The following is a 12,164-nucleotide window of genomic DNA, read 5'->3' as shown; positions in this document are numbered from 1 at the left end:
GGTCATGTCTGACCTAACACTGTAATCTGGATGTGTGGGGGGTGGTCGCTTGTTTAACAGCTTGACAGATGGAGAGGAATTGTGCCCCAGGAGCTGTACTTAACAGATGACACCCAGGAGCTGCATTTGGACTTGGACATCATTTAGATGATGTGATTTTGTCTATGAGTTGATGCTGTATGAGATGAGAGTCTTGGGGTCTTTGCGATATGAATCATGGGGGTCAGATGGTGGACTGTTGTAGAAAGATAAATCCCTGCTGCCTGGTGTCCATGCCCTTGGATAATCCCTTCTTTTGAGTTTTGGAGGGACCTGTGACTTGCTTCTAACCAATACAATATGCAAAGGTGATGGGCTGTCCATCTGTTTTTATGTTACATTAGAAAAGATTCTGTCTTAGCTGATTGAAATGAGAGATTCTTCTTGCTGGCTTGATGACATAAGCAGCCATGTTGAAGAAGCCCAAAGAAAGTGCAGGAGACCGCCTGGAATTCAGGGCAACCTTAGGAAATAGTGGAGACCTCCAGGCGACAGTTGGTAAAAAGGCTGGGTCCTCAGTCATGTAGCTGCAAGGAAATAAATTGTGTCTGAAACCTGAATGAGCATGATAGTGGATTCTTTCATAGTCATGCTTTTAGATGAAATATGCGGCCCAGCTGACAAGTTGATTGTAGCCTTGTGACACCCTGAGCAGATAACCAGCTAAGCTGGGCCCAAACTCTTGACCCATGGGATTGTGAGATAATAAATGTGTTTTGTTTTAAGCTACTAAATTTGTGATGATTTTTTACATAGCTATAGAGTACTAGTATGGCATGTGTCATTTATTCCAAAAAAATTTTAAAGATGTATAACTGTATACGTGTTCCATGCCAGCCAAAATGGGACCTAATGGCTGACCTATTGGTTTTGAGAAGTTTTTTCCTAGGTAATTTTTTTAATGTTTACTTATTTTTGAGAGAGAGAGTGAGAGCAAGCATGGGAGGGGCAGAGAGAGAGAGGGAGAGAGAGAATCCCAAGCAGACTCTGCACTGTCAGCTCAGAGCCCGATGTGGGGCTCAAACTCATAAACTATGAGATCATGATCTGAGCTGAAATCAAGAGTCAGACGCTTAACCAACTGAGCCACCCAGGAACCCCTCTCAGGTACTTTTTTGAAAAAGCTACAACAGGGATTACCCACCAGCCACCATTTTATTTTATTTTATTTTATTTTATTTTATTTTATTTTATTTTATTTATTTTTAATTTTTTGATCAGTCACCATTTTAAAGTATGATTGGTAATGGGGAGGTGTTTGAGTATAGGAGGAATATGATGAGTCATGTGAACACAAAGATTAATAATTTTAAAAAATTTTAACGTTTATTTTTGAGAGACAGGGAGAGACAGAGTGTGAGTAGGGGAGGGGCAAAGAGAGAGAGACACAGAAGCCAAAGAAGGCTCTAGGCTCTGAGCTGTCAGCACAGAGCCCGACCCAGGGCTCGGGCCCACAAACCACAAGACCATGACTTGAGCTGAAGTCAGATGTTTAACTGACTGAGCCACCCAGGCGCCTCAAGATTAAGCAATGATTTTTAAAGAGAGGCAAGTGTAGTAGGAGAGATGAGAGCTCTGATTTTTAACCTGTTTGTTGGAGAGGGACCTTTGTGAATGACTGATAACAGTTATGAACCCATTCCCACTTATAGGCATGAGACAACTTGTACAAAATAGAGAAGAGAAGGGTTATAGATCTCCCAGTTACTTGGTTTCCATAACAGGAGCTCCTAAACTAGAGGCATGAAGAATAGTTAGGTGGCTTCTATAGTGATCTTCATGAAAAGTAGTAAGAGCTGAACCAGGTTACTGATGGATATATGAATAGTCAAGACGGTACTTGTACAGAGATGAAAAATCTATGATTCCATGTGGAGGAAAGAGAGGGGGAGCAGTCAGAGGTGACATGAAGGTTTCATTTTTGTTTTCTGGAAAATAATGGTGTCATAACAGAAATAATGTATTAACACAGAATAGGAGAAAGACTTGGAAAAACTGTGATTAAATCTCTATCACTTTTGGATATGAGACTGTGGGATTCAAAAACATTTTTTTTAATGTTTATTTTTTGAGAGAATGAGAGAGACACAGAGCTCAAGCAGGGAAGGGGCAGAGAGAGAGGGAGACACAGAATCGAAAGCAGGCTCCAGGCTCCGAGCTGTCAGCACAGAGCCCAACATGGGGCTTGAACTCATGAACCACGAGATCATGCCTGAGCTGAAGTCAGATGCTTAACTGACTGAGCCACCCAGGAACCCCTCAGGGATTTTTTTTTAAGTTTATTTCTCTCTCATTTACTGGATGTAGTAACTCCAGGGCCCCTGGACTTTCAGTAAGAGGACAGTAAGAGGACTTTCAGTAAGAGACTGGGACTTTGTTTTTCTCTCTGTGAATGGCCCTAAGGGAGGACTGATTTGGAAGAGAGCGACCCTCTCCCTACCTATTATGGATAGAAATGTGTCCCCTCAAATTCATATATTGAAGCTGCAACTTTCAATGACTGTATCTGGAGCCAGGGCTTTTAAAGAGGAAATTAAGGTTAAATAAGATCATAAGGAAGAGGTCCTAATCCAAAAGGACATCAGTTCCCTTATAAAAAGAGAAGACATCACTGATGTGCACAGAGTTTCCCAGGTTTGATGTTCAGTTTCCATACCCTGTGAGAATGAGTATATCTGAACCTGTGGTCACAGATGACGGGTGATCTCAGGCTCAGATTGGTCTCTTTGGCCTTAGGGACTACTGTGATACTGAGCCTGGTAGGTTTTGTATGGCATATCTACTTTAGGAAATATCTATTACCTACATGAAAGTGAAAGAATCACTGTGTGTTTCCTTAGTTCCTCTCATCTGCTTGCTGGTGACCGTGCCTTGACTTCTAATCTGAGTTATTCAGTATAAGGAGATAGGAGGGATACGTATCATGTATTTGTTGCAGTTGAAGATATTTTAAGAGGCTTAAGTGATCACTCAGCATTTTTGAGCCTCAACTTCATGATGTTCTTTGTTTGAAGGATATTTTTTCTCATTCATGGTTAAAATGTACTGCAAAACCCACTATCTCTGAGGGCCAATAATCCCTAAATGAACAAGGCAGCCCCCTTTATGGTGCTTTTATAATGCTCACCCATGGTTTCTCTCACACACATTTTATTATATTTTATTTCTGTGCTTGGCATGTCAAGAAGACTGTGACTACCAGGGTGCCTGGGTGGCTGAGTCGGTTAAGTGTCCCAACTTCAGCTCAGGTCATGATCTCCTGGTTCCTGGGTTGGAGCCTCATGTCGGGCCCTGTGCTGACAGCTCAGAGCCTGGAGCCTGCTTTGGGTTCTGTGTCTCCCTCTCTCTGCTTCTCCCCCACTTGCTCTCTCTCTCTCTCTCTCTCTCTCTCTCAAAAATAAGTAAACATTAAGAAGATTGTGACTACCCTGAGGTCAGGGACTACGTCTTACTCAAGTTTGTAACACTGGAGCTGACCATAGTGTTTGTCACATGGTAGACGTTCAATAAATGTATTTTGAAAGAGTAGCTAAAGGGTTCCCTTAGCCCTGTGTCCACATTGCAGCTCAGTTGTACTGTAGATCAACCTGTATTGGGCATTCGATGATAGAGCTATTTTGGTTTAGATGTGGTAAATCTGTGGAAATCACACAGATTTCCAAAAAAGTTGCGTAAGAAAAACAAGGTTGCTTAACGTTGTATCATGTCACACTACATTAGTGGCTGTCCTCAGATTCGCTTCTATCAGCCATCCTGGAAAAATTAAAGGAAATACCCTGGAATTTTCAGATTTATACTCTCAAAGTCCATGTGGGTTTCGCTAAAAAAGTGGCAATTATAGGTGGCGATGATATCCTTTATGTTGGAGTTCTAACTCCAGACACAAAATAATGAGATGCTGAGCTGAACAGAAATTTAGAACCTGGTTGGTCGTGAACCTTCAATCGTGAACTAGACATCCACCCATATGTGGTCTGAGCTCTGGCCAGTTAGCACAGCTCTCTAGAGTACCATTATAAAGAGAATCTTGGTGGTCACGAAATCAATGAATTGTGCTCTATTCTTCTGAGAATACAATTTTCCTAGGCAGATATGGTGCAAACGCCCACCGTCTTATCTCAGGAAGAGTGACATTGGAGGTGTGGTGGATTGGAGCAAATCCAAGTTACCTTCCCTATGGAGCAGTGTCAGCTCTTCCGGGAGCAAGTCTCACCTTTTCTGGGCCGCGTGACTGATGTGTTCATAGGCGTCTGTTGGGTGGAAACTCCTTTCTCCTTGTTCTGTGTTTCCCAGTGGTAGAATGTTCATTAGTGTAACAATTCTGACTTCTCTCCACCCCGTTACCCGCTGCTTCCCCAGGAGGGAAAGGCATTTCCTGATTACCCTCTTTAAAGTGCACCCTTCAATCTCCTCTCAGCCTCCTGTTTACTGCTTTCATAACACTCATCCCAATTTGAATATATATTTTTTTATGTATCTGTTTATCCTATCTTTCCCGTTAGACAATAAGGAACCAATTGTCGGGTATATTTTTTCCCTAGCTTTGTATCCTCGGCATCTAGCACAGTGCCTGCGACCTATCCACAAATAAATGCGGTCTAAAGCACCATGATTGTTCTTAGGTTTTAGAGTTGGCAAGGATGGGGAAGACTGTCTTCAGATAGGTGTGCATCAGGGCTAGGTTTTTTTTGTACTAAAACATGGGGACTAGAGAGTCTTTGAGGCAAGTGGAATGGGCTGAGTGTGGAAGCGGGAAAGTGTTTTCAGGGAAAGCCTAGTCTCAGGAGGGATTCTGGGACAGTTCTGAGGAGGAGAGAGACAGTCTGGAAGACTGGTCTGGCTGCACTGGGCAGAATGGTTTACAGTAAGCGGGCAGAACCTAAGGGTTCCGTGGGCTTGCGTGTGTGAGGAGGAGCCTGGAGGCCTGCAGTAAAGCCAGCTGTGGGAACGGCTGTCTTAACTGCTTGTCGGAGCCCACTCTCCTTCCTGTGTGATGGGGGAGAGGCGGGCATGAAGTCAGAAATATTCCTTTTGAGACATGTAGCCAGTGTGTATGGCCAGAGGACTTGGCTTTGTTTCTGAGTTCCACAGGGAGACAAAGCTCAGACAGCAGGCCATTTTTTTTAAAACAAAGATTTGCTTTGTTTTGAGCGAATACCATTTACATCTGCTGCCCAATTACCTCAGGTAGTAGATTCAGGGAGGAGAATGTCGCCAAGAAGGAGGTCTAGACATCATTAATGTCTCTATTTTCTGGGCCCAGGGGTGGAAATGCTTTCCAAATATCATCAGCAGTTTCCTCCCCAGACCCCAGAGGAAACCACTCACAATTCTTCTTTCCCAGTGTCTTCGAGTGTGTGTGTGTGTGTGTGTGTGTGTGTGTGTTGGGGTCTCCAGGCTCCTGCAGCCTGGGGCTTTTTTGGCCACTGCTCTGCTGTCTGCCCTCTCTGGAAGCACAGTGATATGGGTCCTTGGCTGGAACTGTGAGCTGCTGGGATCGATGAATTTAGCCTCGCTTTGAAAGTTCATTGAAAACCATCCATTTGTCGAATAATCATTCTAATTACACAGAAGAAAAAGAAAAATCTTCCCCCTACCAGGAAGCTGTTTGTAACACTTGAATTTTAATCAATAACACAGATAGTGTTCTTTCAGACTAGAATCACAGCTCCTCTACTGCACAGACATTGTTGTTGGAGTTGATGGTCCCTGGAGTCTTTCTGGGACCCATGGGTCAGAGAAGAGAGCAGAGGGCTCGCCTGATGGGCTCCCTAGGGACTCCAGGTAGGTGTCAGGTACCCTTGGTTCAATTTCCCGTGCTTCCCTGCAATGAATTCTCGTACCAACTACTTGGTGGTAGGGCAGGCTTCCCAGGGTAAGGGCATAGGACTCTGCAAGACTGCCCTCGCCCCAGACACCAGTTGCTAGTTCGGGAACTCCAGGCCACCCTCATTTCTGACCAGCTGGCTACAAATTTGGAGAGTCCCATAGTCCCTCAGGTTTGGGAGTCCTAGGGGATGACTCATGGAATTCAGAAAAGTGCTATACTTATGATTAGTTTTATTATAGCAAAAGATTAGAATTAGAATCAGAATCAGCAGGGCATCTGGGTGGCTCAGTTGGTTAAGCATCTGACTTTGGCTCAGGTCAGGATCTCCTGGTTCATGAGTTTGACCCCCAGGTTGGGCTCTCTGCTGTCAGCACCGAGCCTGCTTCAGATCTTCTGTCCCCTTTTCTCTCTGCCCCTCCCCTGCTTGTAATCTATCTCTCTCAAAAATAGATAAACATTAAAGCACACACACAAAAAGAATCAGAATCAGCCAAGGGAGAGACGCATAGGGTGACATCTGGGAAGGTTCTAAAAATGAAACTTCTGATCATCTTCCCCATGTGAAGACCTGGATTGTGTTATTTCCTCCCGTCAATGATATGTGACAGTATGCACAGGGATGCCCACTTGAGCCTTCAGTGCTCAGAGATTCAGAATTTTTTATTAGGCTTGATCATACATATTGCTTATGTGGCTGACCTTTAGACTTGCAGCCCCTCCAGAAGGTTCTGGATAATACCTTTAGTCTTTGGTTCCTCTGGAGGTGGAAACTCAAAAGGCATTGTTCCAAAGCCCCCATCATAAATCACACTGTGAAACTGATGGTGGCCAAAGCCCCCAGATGGACAAAGATATTTCTGTGAGGCAGGACATTCCAGGGCCTTGAGATCACCTCCCAGTAGCTGATGATAAAGGCCAGATTTCTCTTTGGGAAAGTTAATTCTTCATTATAGAGGCCCCAAACCACTGGCAAATATAACCTCCCGGCATGCTCAGAGCCTGAGACGTGACATAGTCCCAGCTTGGGGTTGTCCCTGACTAGGAAGATGACTGGCATCACAGTCCAGACTGGAGCAACCAGGTGGGCCTTCCACTCTTGACAGTGTCCCCTCCACTTTGGATCCTGACCAGTCATATTCAGAGTCCCTGGAGCATTTGGCACTATAGTCCCAGAAGAGGAAATGGGATTTCTAGAAGGACCAGCTAAGAGCACTTCCTGTCACACCCTTGCCTGCTAATCTTGTTTCCTTGCTTCTGTCTTTACACCTTCAGGTCTGTCTCTTAAAATGACAGCTGCTGGGCACCTGGGTAGCTCAGTTGGTTAAACGGACTCTTGGTTTGGACTCTTGGTTTGGCTCAGGTCATGATCTCATGGGTTCATGAGTTACAGCCCTGAGTTGGGCTCCTCGCTCTCATTGTGGAGCCTGCTTGGGGTTCTCGCTCTCCACCCCTCATGGTCTATCTATCCCTCCCCTACTCACTTGAGTGGGCACACATGCTGCACACTCTCTCCCTCAAAATAAATAAATAAATAAACAAAAAAACCCCCCACTATTATTTAAAAAAATAAATTAATTAAGTAAAATGGCAAGTGCACATTTTCCAGGCCAAGGCTTGATTGTGTTGCAGGCTTATTGGGAATTGAGCGTCATGGACTCAACAAGTACTTTTGGGGTTTCCACTATGTGCAGATATTGTACTAAGTGCTGGAGGTACTATAAATAAGAGACACATGTGATCGCTGATCTCACACAGCATAGATCTGGTATGGTAGGTAGAGAGCCTCATAAGAGGATCCCCACCAGAAGAGGCTTCCCAGAAAAGTGCTGTCTAAGTTAAGATCTGATGGATGGTTAGGAGCCAATGAAGTGTGTGTGGTTGGTGGGAGGCAGGGAGGGGCGGCTGCTGGTTAGAAAAGGTCCCAGGCAGAGGAGATAAATGTGAGAAGGGTCAGGGGTCATTTATGGGCTTCTGGACTTAACTGTGCTGTTGAGCTGTCTAAGTACGGGTTTTGCCAACCCTTCCTAACAGGGGTCTTCCTAGAGGAAGCCCTTGAAGCGTGACCTGGTTCTTTACTCACAGGCTGACCCAGGCTACTCTCTGTTTCTAGATATGGGCATCACTCCATTATCCTTTATTTAACTTCCTGTACCTTGGCTCTGAATTTGCACCCACTCTGACTTTAATTCTTTACCTACATAAATCCCTCTTATTTTTTATGTTTATTTACTTATTTTGAGAAAGAGAGAGAGAGTGAGAGCATGTGCATGGGTCAGGTAGGGGCAGAGAGGGAGAGAGAGAGAGGGAGGGGGGAGAGAGAGAGAGAGAGAGAGAGAGAGAGAATCCCAAGCAGACTCTGCACTGTCAGCACAGAGCTCGACATGGGGCCCAGACCCATGAACCATGAGATCATAACCTGAACCGAAATCAACGGTCAGACACTCAACTGACTGAGCCACCCAGGTGCCCCTCATAAACCCCTCTTCTCTCAGCTCATTTAGAGATTCTTCCACACTGGCTTTCAGAAGAATAACTATAGACAATAGAAATATGTCCACTACTTTAGGATACTATCATTGGTATTGTAAATGGTGCATCATTTTTATTTAGTGAGTCTCTTGATTGAAAACCATTTTCTTGTTCACTGAATTATTCCCTTATTATCTCTTACATGTTTTATTTCATCCACAAACGGTTGGAAAGCTTGTTCTACAACCCCATTTCTTCTCTTCTTAAAAAAAAAAAAACGGCATATAACCATTAAGAGTGCTTAGAAAATGTTTCTTGAATGTGGCATTTTCTGCTACACTGCAAATGGAGGTGAGAAAGAGGAAAACCAGGCAGCACCTGGACACTCGCGCACCTCCTTTCCCACTCTTCAGACTCAACTAATAATCTCACTTCTCGGTTCACTAAGAGAATAGAAGCAAATGGAGCACAACTCCTTCACCTGCTCACCCCAAGTCCGCCAACCCTGCCTCACATGAAGTCGTGTTCTCTGCCTTTCCATCCATTTAATGGGTGAATCATCCATGCTTATCTTAAGGCTCACGCCTCTGTTTGTGCGCTGGACCCTGTCCTCCATTTTTGCCAACTCAAGGACTTTATTAATATTAGCTTCTCCCTCAACATTATCAATTTCTCCCTGATGGATCATTCCAGTCAGTATATGTAAATATTCGATACTATCATCGATGTTGTCTCATACCCTTTGAAAAATGTCTCTTGGTTGGCAGTTTTTGATTCGCTATCACTTGGATATAAAAACAAAATGTGGGGTTTCTCACCTATTTGTCTGTTATACCCCTCTTCTCCCTCTCCTAGGATTCTTTAAAAAATATTTATGTTTTTTTTTATTCTGCCTTCAAAGGAATGCATATTCGTTATATATATTGGGAAAGCACAGGAAAAAATATGAAGAAAATAAAAGCAGCTTTTAAATCAAATGTGCAGAGATAAGCTTTGTTAACTTGTGTATTAGCTTTATATATGTGCATTTACAGAATTGTAACAATGTGGTATATTCAGTTTGTATTTATTGTATTTTTTTCTTAACAGCTAGAGTATTTTCAGATTATTAATATGGCTTTAATGGCCGCTTTTGAAGAGAAATTGCCAGGATTTATTTAACCATTCTACAACTGGTAGATATTTATATTTTTCCAATTTTGACATAATAAAAAGTACACAATGAAATACTTCTGTATAATTATTTATGCACATTTAGATTAATTCCTATGAATTAAATTTGTAAGAGTAGAATTAATGAGACAAGCACATAAACTAACTCTCTCTCCCTCTCTTTCTTTCTCTTCCTGGCAGCAAAGCTCAGAATCCAAAGTACATGTTCTTTCCACCACTGGACCTTTGTGTCTTCAATCAGAAGGCTTCAGGTTTTCCAAAGCATTGCTTAGCTCTTCACTTCAGCATTGGCCATTATAACTTTTCCTAAAAATCCAAATCCCTAGGGGTGCCTAGGGGGCTCAGTCAGTTAAGCGTCCGATTTCGGCTCAGGTCATGATCTTGCGGTCCGTGAGTTCCAGCCCCGTGTCGGGTTCCATGCTGACAGCTCAGAGCCTGGAGCCTGCTTCTGATTCTGTGTCTCCCTCTCTCTCTGCTCCTCCCCCACTCTCTCTCTCTCTCTCTCTCTCTCTCAAAAATAAATAAACATTAAAAAAAAATCTAAATCCCTAAATTGTGAAAATGATTCATGCTGGCTGTTACCATCTTATAAGACAAGAGATGGGTGAAGAAGTCAACCTCTTCTGCTCCTCTGCTTCCTCTCCTGCCCCATGCTCCTTCTCTTCTGCCAAGCCCTTCCTCTTAAGGCAACCAGTGGTTCATGTCTACACATGTCTCACTATATAGGCTTTTATGTTTATAGGTTTTATTTTGTTTTGCTCTTGCAGAAAATTGAATCTTACCATAAGCAATATTTTTTAGCTTTGCTTCTCCAATAAATATATCATAAACATCCTTCAAGGCCAATGTATATGGTAATAATATATTCTTTCTGATGGCTACATAATAATCATGATATTCTAGATTAGTTGCTAGTTCTGGGGCAGCAATTTAAGTGAGACTCAACTGGGTATTTCTTCTAGTCTTAATTAGACTCCCTCAGGATCTGAAGTCCACTGTGATCAGCTGCCGGTCAACTTTGCTGATCTTGGCTGGGCTCTCTCACCTGTCCAGGGCCTAAGCTGGGACTGGGCTGATGTGGCAATGGTCCACATGGTCTCTCATCCTCTAGGAGGTTAGCCTGGGCTTATTCACAGAGTAAAAGCAGAGGTCTCAAGAAAGCAGGCAGGAAAGTCTCATGCAGGCAAGGTCTCATGAGATGTAGGCTCAGAACTTGCCCACTGTCACTTCTGCCACACTCTGTTGGCCAAAGCAACTCATAAGTCCAGTTTAGATTCAAGGGGTGGGGAAAAGGAGTCAACCTCTTCATGGAGGAGCCACCAAGTTGCAAAGGGCATGGATTCAGGGAGGCACGTGCAACTGTGCCCATTTTTGCAAACTACCACACAGGCATATTCCATTATTTAGCAAGCCAGTCTACTACTGATGAGTATTCATGTTATTAATATGAATCTTCTTGAGGGTTTTAGTAAATACTAGCATCTAAGAAGTTTGCACTAGTTTTCATGTTAATCAGCAGTGTATGGCAGTGTGTTTCACCACACCCTCAATATTCTAGAAAGGATCTGTACCCCCCAAACCTCCATCAACTTGTGGTAAAAATATGCCACACCTTGTTATTTGATTTTGTATTTTGTTAATTATTGGTGAGGTTGAGTTCATTTTCAAATGCTTATTAACCATTCTTCTTTTTTCTTTTATGAATTTCCTTTTCATGGCACTTGTCCACTTTTCCATTGAGGTATTAAATTTTCTTATTTGTTTATAATTACTTTTCCTTTTTAAGGACATAAACCAATCTGTTACAAAAGGACAGGAACTCAGATTATTCAAGAGGCCATCAGACCAATTTTGTTTGTTACCACTTTTAGGGTAACCAGAATCTGAGTCCTTCTTAGACAGCACCCTGGCTTTTCAAGTAAATTTATGCTCAGTTTATGCTGAGAACAAACTCTGGCAGGGCACTGCCATATCTTTTTTTCTCCAAGAAGACTTTCCTTTTGTTTTTATGAATAACATTAGGAGCTGTTTCCTCCTTCTTGGTCTTCTTCCTCCTCCTCTTCCTCTTCCTCCTCCCCTTCCACTTCCTCCTCCTCCTCCTTCTTTAGGAAGCAGAAACCTAGGAGAAGTTTAAAAATGCCAAAGAGAAAAGCCAAGATACTTCATGACATTTGAGGGAAGTAGATTAAATTCAATTAATTTATCAAGAATTGTCTATAAGCAAGACACGGTGCTCAGTGCTGCTGGTGTTGAAGTATGAATCAGACAGAGTTACTGCTCCAGAAAATTTGGAGACTAGTATATAACTCATATGTTACTGAGGAACTGTAAGGACTCTGAGATTCCACCTGTGCACCAGGCATTACCCATGGATTGAATAAACTTCGACAACAGCTGTCATTAGTAGTTACTCTTTATTGAGTGCTTTCACTGTGTCAGACCCTGTAATAAGTTTGTTTTATACATATTTGTCCTTTTGGGTTAAAAATACACATGGATGGGGCGCCTGGGTGGCTCAGTCAATGAAGTGTCAGGCTCTTGATGTTTAAAAAGGTGGAGATCTGCCCAGCAATTAATGGGACTTGGAACAGAACCTCTCTCAGTGAGGATTGACACCAGATTAAAAGTGTGATCGATGGCTGGGTAAGTTTCA

The sequence above is a fragment of the Acinonyx jubatus genome, chromosome B3 (genome assembly GCF_027475565.1).
Source record: "Acinonyx jubatus isolate Ajub_Pintada_27869175 chromosome B3, VMU_Ajub_asm_v1.0, whole genome shotgun sequence".
In the NCBI taxonomy this organism is placed as follows: Eukaryota; Metazoa; Chordata; class Mammalia; order Carnivora; family Felidae; genus Acinonyx; species Acinonyx jubatus.
This window is presented reverse-complemented; position numbering follows the sequence as displayed.